The 14,728-nt window shown below is 42.5% G+C and overlaps 1 protein-coding gene across 1 annotated transcript in view; it reads left to right on the plus strand.

The window, feature by feature from the left end:
• The first annotated feature begins 9,086 nt into the window (after window positions 1–9,086).
• PPP2R3A (protein phosphatase 2 regulatory subunit B''alpha) overlaps window positions 9,087–14,728 on the plus strand; it is a 76,433-nt gene continuing 70,791 nt past the window's right edge. Inside the window, exon 1 of the mRNA XM_060241967.1 lies at window positions 9,087–9,239. The gene's annotated coding sequence lies outside the window, so the exon portion shown is untranslated. The remainder of the gene's footprint in view (window positions 9,240–14,728) is intronic.

Raw genomic sequence — 14,728 nt, forward strand, 5'->3', positions numbered from 1 at the left:
CTGAGATTTAGCTTTCCTAACATTTTCTTACAAGCAATGATGAGTTGTTTATATTTAGCCTTGGTTATCAGGCCCTCCTTCCAATTCCTAAAGGAGTCTTTTTTATTTATTAAGTCTTCAGAGAGCTGTTTATGGAGCCAACTCAACTTCTTTAGGCTTTTTCCATTTTTTCTTCTCATAGGAATTGTCTGTGATTGTGATTTCAGTATTTCACTTTTAAGAAATTCCCACCTCTCTTGAACCATCTTCTTCCTAAGTATTTCTGACCATGAGATTTTACCCAGCGTAGTTCTAAGTTTGTCAAAGTTTACCTTTCTGAAGGTAAATCTGACTACGTATAGCTTTTTCCTTCCCTAAGACTGTAAATTCCAAAATCACATGGTCACTACTACCAGTGTGCCCACTTTTTTCACTTCTTCAATCAATTCTTCCTTGTTGGTGAGATAAAGTCCAAGATAGCAGATCCCCTTGATTCCTTCTACACTTTCTGGAAAAGGGAGTTATCAGCAAAACAAGTCAGGAATCTATTTGACCTTTTGTTTTTAGCAGAGTTGGACTTCCAACAGATGTCCGGGTAATTGAAATCTCCCATGATCACTGTGTCCCTTCTCTTGGAGAACTTTGCAATCTGCTGTAGGAGTATCTCATCCAAGTCCTCTGTCTGGTTGGTGGTCTATAGCAGACCCCCACCATAATATCACTGTTATTTCTTACTCCTTTTATTTTTTCTCAGAGACTCTCAGCTGAGCTGCCATGCTCAGATTCACATATTTCCTCACAAGTATATACCTTTTTCACATATACTGCTATGCCTCTAACCTTTCTCATTTGTCTGTCACTTTTAAATAAGTTGTACCCCTGAATCCTAATATTCCAGTTGTGAGTGTCATCCCACCAAGTTTCAGTAAAGCCTATTATGTCATAATCTCCTTCGTGTATTAGGACTTCCAGTTCCTCCTGTTTGTTTCCTATACTCTGCATTAGCGTAGAGACATCGGTATCCATGTTTTATGCATCCTGAGGGTCTCGTTTCCATACATACCTGCAAGTTAACATTATCTAGTGTATGTGCCACTCTCTGCAAAGCTTTAGTGTTCTTACCCCCCGTTTCTGGCATCATACGAGACTTTGAATTATTGTCTCGCTCTATATAGTCTTGACGATATAGAGGGATGAATTCTAAGAGGGTGGTAGCAATTTAGTTCTCTGAGGTCTGCTATAGAAGTAATGTGGTGTGATTGCTTGAATGCCACACTAAAATGTGTGAGACAGCTTCAGTTCACCATTCAGGTGATTCATTTTTCAGCCTCTCCATTGTCGCTCCCTTCGCCAGGAGAGAAGACCTCCAGGTTGGGAAATTGGGGGATGTAATCCTCAGGAGATTCAGCCTGCTCCAGGAACGCGGTTAAAAGTGGGCTCACCATTTCCCTTCTCAGGAACCTCGGGAGGGGGGGGGATTTCTGGACCGGGCTCTCTCTCTCTCTCTCCCATCTTCACTTCTTCTCGCTCCTGAGTTGTTCCTTATCTCCACACCATTTTCCTCTCTATTTACCCTTGTTCCTGGGTTTTCTCCCCCAAACCAATCCCCCCCCCTTCTTTGGTTTAGTGCATGCAGCTGGGATCTTCCCCAGCGAACTCCTGCCGATCTTGCTGGCACTGGGACAATCCAGGCTTGGCTGGAGGCAGCCAGTTATGGCCAGTTCTCTGGTGGACCTTTCTGCCCTGGTTACCCTGATCTTTCCCCTACTCAATGAAGACCACACCTGGACACTTTGCTCTTCACCAACCACCCTTTCTCCATCCTCAGGCAAACAGGTTTTGGACAGCCAGAGGTCTGAGCCAGTACTTGGCTCTCCTGCAATAGATGCTGGTCTTGAGGGGCAGCTTGGTGATAGGTGTGAGGTGGTGAAATCCAGCTGCTGGGCCTGTGTGATATGGTGGCTAAAAAGGCTGGACACCACTTTACAAAGTCCATGTGACAGACATATGGTCATCACAAGGATCTGGGGTCAAATGGGATTTGTGGAAACTCAATTCCCAGCAATGTACGGGTCAAACTAGATCAAGACCATGATAGATGAGAAGGGGCTATAGCATTTTCCACCACACTGTTTTATCCAGCGAGACACTCTGCTCCATTAGGGAAATTTACATGTAGCCATCAGTAAGTCTTCCTTAAAAGGCAAATAGTAGAACTTCATTGTTGCTTCATTGTTGATTTCTGGACTTCGGTATTGCTAAATAACAGTTTGGAAACAAATGACAGCATTTGCTAAATGCTTAAAAGCCAGCAGAGACACCAAACAGAACTTACTTTCATTGCCTTCCTTTTCCACAATTTCATGTATCAGCATCACTACTATTTGCTACTTAAATAGCATCGTTAAAGCACAGAACTATTTACCAAGTAACATAAGCAAAAGTGGTCTCTGCCATGTTGGCAGCTCAACTAATCTACCTCCCCAGGACTTTGCCCCTTTCTACCAAACATTCTGAAGTTCTACAAAATGTTCTACAAAACATTCTGAAAAGCAAAATAAAATATGCAGAGAAATACAAAAATCACAAATATTCTGGGTTTACGTAACTGATGACCCACTAAGACAAACAAACAACCTACTAACCACGTATGACAGCCCATCAGAGCTTGATAAGCATACAGCTTTTGTTGCCTGCCCAAGATTGTAAAGTCAGATGGGGCTGTCAAACACCAAGCAAGCTACAACAATGGTTTATTCTGGTTTAGTGTGATGATTTTGGCCTTGTTTATTTATTTATTTCTATCCTGCCCTCCCTAAAAACAGGCTCAGGGAAGGTCACCACATATATAAATACTAACACAGATCAATCAACATTAAAACTTTAGAAAGATGTTAAAAACAACAAAAAAGGGTTCTTTTCTTATGTTCAGAGTAAGAAAAAGAGCAAGGACACGGCAGCCCTATTGCGAGGGCAGGAAAGTGTTGGTGTAACAGGTAATGAAGAGAGGTGCCGGAAGATTGGAGGCTGGCGAATGTTGTTCCCAGAGGTTGTTTTGTAGAAAAAAGAGTGCTGGAGCTCATCCAGGGATTGTTATGCAGCTGCACCTACTGTTCAATAGACAAGTTGGGAAGGAGGAGGTGGAACTGTAAGAAAGGTTCAGGAGCTGTGCTCCTGTGAGCTCCCGCTGAATCCGAGACCTGGCTGTCCCCATCTTCAAGAAGGCGGGAAAAAACGATCCGGGTAAGTACCGACCCGTCAGCTTGACGTCTATACCTGGAAAAGTTTTAGAACAAATCATCCGTCAGTCAGTCCTGGAACATTTAGAAAGGATGGCTGTGATTACTAAGAACCAGCATGGGTTTCTCAGGAACAAGTTATGTCAGAAAGTGACTACTTTGCTGGATCAGGAGCATGCTGTAGACATCGATTATCTTGATTTCAGTAAGGCTTTTGATAAAGTTCCACATACTATCCTTGTTGTTAAGTTGGTAAAAATGTGGTTTGGATTCTGTTACCGTTAGATGGATCTGTAACTGGTTGACAGATTGTACCCAAAGAGTGCTTGTGAATTGGTTCCTCATCCTCTTGGAGAGGTGTGACAAGTGGAGTGCCTCAAGGATCTGTCCTTGGACCTGTTTCGTTTAACATCTTTATAAATGATTTGGATGAAGGAATAGAGGGAATGCTTATTAAATTTGCCGATGATACTCAATTGGGAGGGGTTGCAAATACAGTAGAAAACAGAAACAGGATACAGGGTTATCTTGACAGGCTGGAAAACTGCGCTAAAACCAATAAAATGAATTTTAACAGGGATAAATGTAAAGTTCTGCATTTAGATATGAAAAATCCAAGGCATGGTTATAGGAATGGGGAGACTTGTCTTAGCAGTAGTATGTGCGAAAAGGATCTAGGGGTCTTAGTGGATAATACGCTGAATATGAGTTAACAGTGTGATGTGGTGGCTAAAAAGGCAAATGCAATTTTGGGTATCAACAGTAGTGTCCAGATCATGTGAAGCTATGGTATCGTTTTACTCTGCTTTGGTAAGACCTCACCTGGAGTACTGTGTTCAGTTTTGGGCACCACATTTTAAGAAGGATATAGACAAGCTGGAATGGGTCCAGAGGAGGGCGATGAAGATGGTGAGGGGTCTGGAGACCAAGTCCTATGAAGAAAGTCTGAAGGAGCTGGGGATGTTTAGCCTGGAGAGGAAGTGGTTGAGAGGTGATATGATCACCATCTTCAAGTACTTGAAGGGCTGTCATGTAGAGGATGGTGTGGAATTGTTTTCTGTGGCCCCAGAAGGTAGGACCAGAACCAGTGGGTTGAAATTAAATCAAAAGAGTTTTTGGCTCAACATTAGGAATAACCTCCTGACTGTTAAAGTGGTTCCTCAGTGGAACAGGCTTCCTCGGGAGGTGGTGGGCTCTCCTTCCTTGGAGGTTTTTAAACAGAGGCTAGATGGCCATCTGACAGCAATGAAGATCCTGTGAATTGTGGGGAAGGTATTTGTGAGTTTCCTGCATTGTGCAGGGGGTTGGACTAGATGACTCTAGAGATCCCTTCCAACTCTATGATTCCTCCCTCCCCCCCACCCCGGTCTGCAAGCCCTACATCCAAAGTCTCTGAGATGTGCAGGCCTGCATCACTCTCGCATCAAGCGCCAGAGTGTGGGGGTTGGTGTAGCAGCGGCCGGTGCATGTCCAGACCCTGTGGCTTCCAGAGCAATGAGCAGAGGGGCTGGGGATGCCTGCATGTCTGTAGGAGGTGACTGGGCCTCTGGTGAAGTAAACTCATCTGACAGGAGAAGAGCTGGTTCCCCAGCTGGGCCTGCTCAGTCGGTGGCTGCTGCGGAATTTCAGGCTGATCGTTGGGGCTGTGACTGATGTTGACATCCTCTGGAGGGGTGCGGGGTCACAGCTGGTCTATTTGGGACCAGAGGTTGAGGCCGTTTTCCATTTTGACCTCGCACAACACAGCCCCCATTACTTTTGTAATCCAAGTGGGAACCCAGGCCAGGCCACCTGCAAAGTTCTGGGCATATATCAGGTCCCTCGGGGAGGCCATAGCACTTCTGGGAAAAACTGTAGGTCCAGCACTCTGTCAGGGTGTAACTGGTCTAGGAGAGTGGACAGTCGCCAGCCCATGAGAAGTTCAGCCGGGCTGTGGCACATGGTGGTGCATGGGAAGGCCCGCTGACCCGGTAGGAACTCTGCAAGGTGGTTGTCTGCAACCAAATGCAAGCCGGGACCTCCTTCACCTGCCTGGACTGTCACAGAAATATCAGTTAGTCAAAATACATTAAATATAAATGAAAGGATTATATCTTTCAGAATTCTGATATTTCCTATGATTAATTTTTTTTCCAAAGGAAGAAATGAGGGACACAATTTTAAGTCTAATTTCTGTGAAAAAGCATTCATTTTCCATGCCTAAGTTGCACAATCTAACAAATTTGTAGTGTTTTGGCTGACCCAAACCTGCATTTACCATACATGAAATGCAGTAGTGTAGCCTATAATGGAGATAATGTACATTTGATTCAATATTTGTTCTCTTCCATTTTTTATCCAATATTATAAATGTTAATATGCATGTGAAGAAATACCATAACAGAGACTCACTGGCATTTAAAATACAGTCCTGTACCAACAACCTGGGACCCTCATACTTTTGGGACTGCCTCTCCTCCCCATCTTTAAATTATGTAGCTGTTTTAAGGTGTTTAACTGTTTTTAACTTTGTTGTTACCTGCCCTGAGCCCGTTTGTGGGGAGGGTGGGATAGAAATCCAAAATTATAAAGTCCTCATCATTTATTAAAGGTCCCTGGTCCATGAACTTCCTACCTTGTTTCAACTGCCTGCCTTCTCAGTAGAAGATATTGGATTTATATCCCACCCTATACTCTGAATCTCAGAGTCTCAGAGCGGTCACAATCTCCTTTCCACAACAAACACCCTGTGAAGTAAGTGGGGCTGGGAGAGCTCTTACAGCAGCTGCCTTTTCAAGGCAACTCCTAAAAGAGCTATGGCTGACCCAGGGCCATTCCAGCAGCTGCAAGTGGAGGAATAGGGAATCAAACCCGGTTCTCTCAGATAAAGAGTCCACACACTTAACCACTACACCAAACTGGCTCACAGTTTTTTAGCCACCAGCTCACACATTTTTGTCTTAACTCAGGAAGGATGGCCCCAGAGCAAAGTAATTTAAGCATAGCTCATAACTTTCATGGCAGTAGCTCACAGGACTTCACAGCTTAGAAGCTTCTGTCCTGTGAAACCAGCTGCCCGGTGTGTGCTTTGTGGGACTTCCCTAGGTTCTGCAGGGCACACAGGGCTGCTCTTTTTCAGGTGGCCTTTGGGTGACAGTGATCCACCAGGCAACTGGTATACTTCAGTTGTGTCTTCACCATCCATGCATCCTACCTGACTTGATAGTGGATAGGTTTCAATGGGGAAAGCTTTATATTTTAACCATTTTATATTTTAAATTATTATTTTCATAGCTTTGTGTTGCTTTTATTGCTGAATTTTAAATGCGGTTAGCCACCTTGAATCCCTTTCATGGGAGCACAAGAACACAAGAGAAGCCATGTTGGATCAGGCCAATGGCCCATCCAGTCCAACACTTTGTGTCACACAGTGGTCCAAAAAAAACCAGGCACCATCAGGAGGTTCATCAGTGAGGCCAGGACACTAGAAGCCTTTCCACTGTGCCCCTCCCCAAGCACCAAGAATACAGAGCATCACTGCCCCCGGCAGAGAGCAGGATATAAATTTGATAAATAAAGTATGTCATAACTTTCATGGCAGTAGCTCACAAAGTAGAATATTTGCTCACAGGACTCCACAGCTTAGAGGGAGCATTGCTCACAAGAGCATAACTTCTCAGGTGACATAATATTCAGATTTATAACAATGCATGAGACTGGTATAAACACATAATTCTATTATGCCTGAACTAAAAAAAAATAAGTATCAAGGAAGCATACTGGGGCTTTCTGAAATCCAACAGATTTATGTTGCAATAACAGAAATACAGACTGTGTTCTAGATCTGGACATGTAGCAATTTCCAGCAACTGATAAGAATGGCACAAGCATGCCCTATGCTGCTTGGCCATGCCCGAAGTGGTGGAGAACAAGTTAATAGATAGCCAGGACATTCTAGCAAACAGAATTTTTACAGATGGGGAAAATGTAATAGTTCGGTATGCATGGACCAGAAACTATCCCATGATATCTGACGTAGCAATATCTGACTGCTCATTAAACTGGAAAAAGTACATCATATTTTGCTGTTTCTTAGTGTAAAATAGTGTGCAGAACAGATAGATCATGACAAGCAGAATTGCTTGGAACTTACTATCATATTATTTTGCAAACAGTGATCCTGGTAAAAGATTCTGTCACATCATTTTCTGACAAACTATTCTCTCTCTACAATTGCTGCCACTCCTGGACTAGAGGAGGAAATCCTGAAACGTGGTATTTCAGCAACCATCATGATGTTATGAGTTTTTCCTGCCTTTCTAGTTGAATTGGTTGATCACTATAGTTTTGCCTAAAGTGTTACTTGACAGAAGTCAGAAACTTGATGAAAGTATGCCAGTGTTTCTTAATTAGTGTGGTTGTTTTCCTTAACAGCTTGGAATCCAGCCTTCAAAGCCAAAAGGAAGGGCAGAGAGATAGCCAAAGGGAGTTTTGCATTTTGAAAGATGAAGAAGACAAAGATGAAGAAAAAGTTGTAAATTGTCAGAAGCCAGAGCTTCCTTAGGGTGCAGCTCTGGGAATTTACTGTTTGGGGGAAGAGTGCCTATTTGCGTCCACTGTGTTCTGCTTCAATATTTGTGGTTAAAATGAATATTACAGAGGAACCATACATTTCCAGTACTCATAGAAGAGTAACATTGTAGTGCTGCCCCCTGAGTGCATGGTCACTCAGGCAGTTGGGGGCACATAAGTAGTATTTTGCTGTCCTGAGATCAAATCAGTGTAGATATAAACACTGCCTAACCTACAGCAATGAAAGCCCCTGAAATGTGCATGGGACCTGCCTAATAAGCTCTATTTAATTTTGATTTTGGAAATAATTTTTGAATTTTTTGAATGCGTATTATTAAATGTAAAATATTTAGGGTGAATAGTAGGGACAAGCTTCCTGGTGGCAAGGAAATATAACTTGCAGGGGCCAAATGTTATTTTGGAGCACAAGGTGTTTTTAAAGAATCATTGATTTTGTATAAGCTTATCGAGGGCATGAGTCCGAGTCCTTTGTGGCAAACCAGATTTTGGCTTAGCACACTGTAAGGTGTGTCCTAGTAATATCGATGTTTGATCCAAGAGTTATGCTAGTATGCAGACCTGTTTAAAATCCTTGCTCTATCTGCATACATTACCGAATTGATCTAAGAGTCAACTTCAACCCTCTGGAGACGGAGTTGATTAGTGCAAGATGGGTGCGGTGAGAGCAAGCCAGAGCGAAAATGAGCGAAGCGGCTGTTTCGTATGCGAAAACAAATGAAACAACCCTGGAGTCAAAAGTGACAGGAAACGGCAGCTGGCATTTCATATACGCCAAAAGCTTGAGTTAAGCTGCACAGTCATGTGCTTCATAAAGTGGATAATAAAACGTCGAATTGTTTTTCTTTCGAGTCTTTCAAGAACGTCTATAATCCTTGCAAAACTTTCCTTAGCAGAGCGTGCTTCAAGCCGAACTCCTGATTTCTGCTAAGGAGGGCGTTGGCCTTTTGTTTTAAACGCCCACCTAATGCGCCTGAACTCCAAAAGAACTGCCTGCCTGATTCGCAGGGTCCCGAAAGGGCGACGGCCGTGACCGCTCCCTCGGTCAGGACAGCCGACGAAGACGGGATAGAATTAAGATCCCATTTGTCATTACACCCTTTTTCCGCCTGGGCCTTAAGGCGCGAGCAGTCCCGGGACGCTGAAGGCAGAGTTTGCCCTAAAATTAGGAGTTGGCCCTAAAATGAAAAGGTCCCGCCTCGGAGTTAGACAGAGCGCTCTCTGCTGCGCTGTACTAGCAGCCCGGCCCTCTTCTGTTGGCAAGGATCCGCCGCAGCCTCGACTTTTCTCCTCCCCTCCCCATTTTCACTTGAACGCGTTCTTCGGGCGCCCCCTTCGTTGTGCGGAAGGGACAGGAAAAGAGGCAGAGCCGCCTTCAGCCCAGAGGCTGCAGGAGGAAAGTCGACTCTGAAGAGCGCCCCAGGATGGGAGAGGGAGTCGTCCCGGCATCGGGTAGGTGTTGCGCTGCTGTCCCGGCCGCCTTATTTGTTATCCATTGCCCCTGAGCGAGAAACTGGCGCGAACGAGGCAGCAGCCCCTTCCCCCAGTCCTCTCGCGGGCTGACTGGAACCACGCTGTGTCTTGGCTTGGCCAGGGGGCGGAGAAGACAGAGGACGAAAGGGGGGAAGAGGGAGCGGCCGGGGACGAAAGCACGGGCGCCTCAAGAATGTTGACCTCCTTCGGGGCACTTGGACGCTCCAGCTGTCTCCACGAAGGTCACAGCCGAGGCTGAGGAAAGGAAACAGTGCTTCTTTTGGGAAGTAGCGAAGCCGACAACAAACCCGGGGTTGTGGGGGGGGGGGGGGAGAATCTGTTCCTCGGTATGCTTATTTCAGGGTTCAGCCACCCCAGATGACCGCCGCCCGCAGCTTCACCTCAGTACTGTCGGACATTACAGGCAGTTGCTGAGATCAAGATGCGTATAAATACACACACCAATTAGAAACTGTGGCAAAGTGGGTGCCACCCTCCTGGGAAAGGACCTGCGCCCCGACTCCAGACACTTGTAGCACTTAACTTATTGTTGCATGGCGTTGAATTAATGAGGTGATAGACATAAATGAGGGGAATAAACAATACGAACCCTCCTGTAGTCCAGACTGACTTTTGCTGGAGTGGTTCTACTGGCTGTGGGGTTCTCTTGGTTTTCAGACCTCTCTTGTAATAGGTACTTAGAAAGAACTGCTGCTGGGGAGAGGAAGATGCTGGACACTGTACAATGTAGGAGAGGCCTTCCAGAATTCTGGAAGGCCTCTCCTACATTGGATTAGCCAGCTAAAATGAAGCCAGAAGGGTGACTGAAAAAAAACAAGAATTAGGAAATGTATAACAGGAACTTAAGAGGCACTGTGGTCTAGCGCAAGATCCAAAGCTAGAAGGAAGGGCAGAGTAAAAGTTACTCTTAGGCCTTGGACAAGTAACTTTCTCAGGTTTTACTTTCCATCTGTAAAACAGAAATAATTATGACCTATCTGTTATGAGGCATTACAGTACAAACTATAAATTAAAGGTTACAAGTGAAACACAGGATTAACAAGTGTTAGTGGCAAAAAGTAGTAGCAATCACTCTGGAGCTAGAGGCACTTGTTGTGGAGTTGAAGCAGCAACATATGTTTGCAGACAGAGTGTTCCAGAATTGGAAAGTATTAGCCCGCCACACGTTTCACATTAGAACATCAGTTCACAAGATAAGTTTCTTTTTAAGGTCTCCTGTGCAGTTGCCAACAGCCTTTCTTCTGGAAATGGCTTTTGTCAAAACAGTTTAAATGTAAAAATGTCTTGCAGCTGCAATTACCACCTTACTAAACTTTAAAGTGGGTCAGATGATATTAGTAGACAAACACAACTGACTAGTAATTTTAGCCCTACCACTCAGTATTTTATTCTGTGAAATGTTTGGTTTTGGATATAGACTGAAATGTGGCAGGAATTCCATGGCAGGAAACAGGTAGTTTTACCAGCTTCATGCTGGAGTTATATGACTGTAGGTTTATAACTCCTGTAGTATGTTTTGCACCAATGAATTGTTGAGTTCAGACTATTATTTAACTAAATCAGTGCAGTTCTGTAGAGAGAAAAACCTGATAATTTTTCTTCTAAGTTAACTTTATTAAAATGTGAAACCCAGCATGGCATTTCAAAAATTGTAATTTGAGATTCTGGGAAGAACAGTATGGTAGTATCCCAGAAGTGATGTATAAGTGATGTATCCTGGGCAGGTGTATAACAGCTGTTTCCAGTCCTGACAGTCTTTTATGAATGCTTAGGTGAAGCTGAAGGGAGCTGACTTAAATTAACCCAATTCAGGATACATTTGGTTAAGTTGATAAGCCTATTTATTATATTTTATAGGCAGCTATATCTCATGGGCTATTTTTGTGCAGGATGCTATGGAATTACATGAAGTGAAAACTGTTCTTAGCCTGGGGTCCTCCTCATAAATTTGAGAACATGTAGAAATAAATTGTGTGCTTTTCAGCACTAATTTTGGTTGAGACACATACCTACATTTTATAAAACAAGAAGATAGTTATTTCACTTTTATTTTGTTACAGTATAAGTGAAATAAGGAAGAAATGTCATATCTGAAATCATGTAAGTAAGCCCATTGCAGACATTTTTTTCCTGATCTCATGAAGGAACCTATGCGTGTATGCATAAGAGCTTGATGCAGATGTTTGGTTGAACATGCTGGCTAATGGATGTGATTCTACTCCATTCTGCACATATTTAGTAGAAAGAAGATGCATGAAGAGTGTATAAAATTATGGAATTAAGGAGAAAAAGCATGGTCATCAAAATGTCCAACCCCTACAACATGATGCTCCATAACACTCCTAGCATATTCTCCCTTTATTTGCAACTGTCACATCTCACAAAATACATTTGATCATTTGGAAATCAGTACAGGAACAGTATATTGTTTACAGAGATAAATTATATATAAATTATTGTTTACAGAGATACATTTGAGATAAATTATAACAATACAGAAGAAACTGTAATATATCTCAAAATACAAGCAATAGCAGAAGCCATCTAGCATTGGGGTGGGTTCAAACTTTTCCCCGCTCCCCTTGTGCAATCCACTTTAATTAGTTAATTCCTGTTTAGCACAAAGTGTAGTTTGTTGACTCATCTAAACCAGCAAACTACAGTTGGTTCTTGCTCTCCAAATCAGGATTGTAAATCAGCTTAAACCATGTTTTGCAATCCAGGGTTGAAGGGCAAGTATAAACTATAATTTGCCAGTTCAGATGTAATGCTAAACAATAAGTAATTGAAGGAGAGTGCACAGAAGGAGGACAGACTATCATGGTTTGCTATTCCATGACTGGTTTTTAATTTTTTAACTCTTTCTTTTTTAAAAATTGCCCTCAGTTGAATTGCTTTGTGCCGTGGTATGTATTTGATCAACAGATCTGTGTATTTCTGGTTTGTGTATTTCCTTTGTGAATATCCTGATGCGATATACAAATATTCTTTTTTTAAACTTACGATTGCCCTGTTCTTGGAAGTAACAAAAATTAAAACGCGAACTAAGCAAAGAGCTTCTTTCAAAACATAACCTTCCTTATCTGTTAATGCATAGTTTTTATCTCATAATTTCTGCTTACAAATTAAATATAAAAGGTACTGAAAGTAATGTACAAAACAAAGTGCCAGAATCCAGAAAATGCCAAAATTAAGGCTACCCATAAACCTTTAATTCAAGTTTCTTATCCTAGTGATGTTTTAGAATTGCTTTTCTCTCCCTCTCTTGAATTTGTGCCTTAGTTAGCTGTAATTTAGAAAAGCACAAAGGTTGATGTTAGGGTGTGCACTAAAATGTTCACAATGAATCTAGCAGCTGGCTCAAGAATTGGTGCTTCGTATCTTACAGAAACTGGAATATATGAAACAAATTCAAGAGGAATAGTAAAAAGAAAATATGGTGTCTGGGTCCAGGTCAAGAAGGAGTAGTCATTTGTTCTGAGTCTGGAAAGAAGTGCCTGAGTCAGGCTAGGAAACTAATAGCTGTATCACAGCTAGGAAACAAGCCAAGGTCCAGCAGTGGTTTTAAACTGTATTTTTACTGTCTTCGCCCTGAATTGTTCAGCACTGCTGCATGGGCATTTATGACACACTGCAAAAAATGTAGGAGTATAGTACACATGGACACATGAAACTGCCTCAGACCCTTGGTCTGTTGCCTTCAGTGTTGTTTTCTTAGACTGGTAGCAGCTGGTCAGGGTCTTAGGTACAGGTCTTTTATATCACCTATTAGGGAGGGGCCATGGCTTGGTGGAAGACCATCTGCTTGGCATGCTGAAAGTCTCAGGTTCAGTCTCCAGCCTCTCAGGTTTAAAAGACCAAGTAGAAAGTGATATAAAAGACCTGTGCCTAAGGCCCTGGAAAGTTGCTGCCAGCCTCAGTAGAAAATACTGACCTTGATGGACCAGTGATCTGATTCATCAGCTTTGTGTGTATCACTTGATCCTGCCAAGGAGTGAACCTTGTACCTTTGTCAAGCAGTTGCTCCCATTGAGCTCCTGATAGCTAAACAAACTGTGTATCCTTGAATACACCCCTGAATCTTCTTCAAGACCTGGAGATTCTGTAACAAACAAAATTATATGGGATTCATTTTCTAAAGATCAGAAGCTTGACATTTATAGAGGAGATTGAACCCTTCAGCCATGACAGTAAGCCAGCTCTTGCTTATGAAGCTTGCAGTGACCAAGCAGATAAGCACTATATCTCTTCTATGGCTAGTGTTCATGTGCCCATTTATGTACTCTGTAGATAGATCCAAGAGAGCAGCCGTGTTGGTCTGAAATAGTTGAACAAAGCAGGAGTCAAGTGCACCTTTAAGACAACAAAGTTTTATTCAGAATGTAAGCTTTCGTGTGCTCTCTAAGCACACTTCATCAGACAAGGGGATCAGGTATTGTGGGCTGAAATACATGCAGTTTGTTGTTTAAGAGTGCAAACTGGCTGTGGTCACATGATAAAACAGTGTGGCTTGGCCATTTGGCTGGCTAGCCATAAAAGGTAATAAAGTTCCCTGCCAATTGGTGTTTTTGCAGATCACAGAAGGACATGTATTTCCTAGTTGTAGGCTAGCTAATTTACTTCAGCATCAATCTATACATTATAAACATCATTCTAGTCTGCCATTAGAAAACAAGAATACATAAAATGAAAATGGGTCAGGTGTATGTAATGAGATTAATAGCCAATATCCTTATGTACTCTGTAATAACTTTCCACAAGTACTTGTTTTGACAATATGGAAAATCAATTTACTGTAGGAGTGTCATGCTCCCGAATTAAGTTTGCTCTTTAGATTACTTGTCCTGGGAGTTGAATGTGCCTTATGTGGAAGGAAAGAAGGAATATCAGAGACCCAGGAATATCCTTTTTGGTCATTTTGTGGACATCCAGTGTACTTAGTTGGGTCATTAATTTATTTCAGACCATTAAATACAGTGGTGAGAGTAGTAGTTGCAGACCCACAGCCAGTTAAATGAAGAAAGATAAAAGCAGAAAGATCCTCTTATAGGAATCCACCCACCTTGCAAGAACAGATATGGCAAAGGCAGCAATTAATGGCAGTGAATTTGATGCAGTTCTTTGTTAGGGTACTTCTGATTACTTATAGCAGCTTGTGGAAATTTGTCTCCCCAAGTAAAAGCAAATAATCTATATATCCTAAAATATAAACTTGCATTCCCGCCTAGGACCTTAGAACAAGATTTAGTAAACACTACCAACTATATATAATGAAAATGAAGCTTGTAGTTCATGTCAGTTTACATCTGCCTTTCTGGGCAAGGATAGCAACAACTCCATCTCTGCTTCATGCCTAGGTGGAAAAAAACCTAGCTTATCTGAAACTGCCTAAAGAAAAAAGGTTACATGTTAATAGCTGTATGGAGAGGTAGAGAGGCTAAATATTT

This window comes from Heteronotia binoei, chromosome 6 (assembly GCF_032191835.1).
Source record: "Heteronotia binoei isolate CCM8104 ecotype False Entrance Well chromosome 6, APGP_CSIRO_Hbin_v1, whole genome shotgun sequence".
Classification (NCBI taxonomy): domain Eukaryota; kingdom Metazoa; phylum Chordata; class Lepidosauria; order Squamata; family Gekkonidae; genus Heteronotia; species Heteronotia binoei.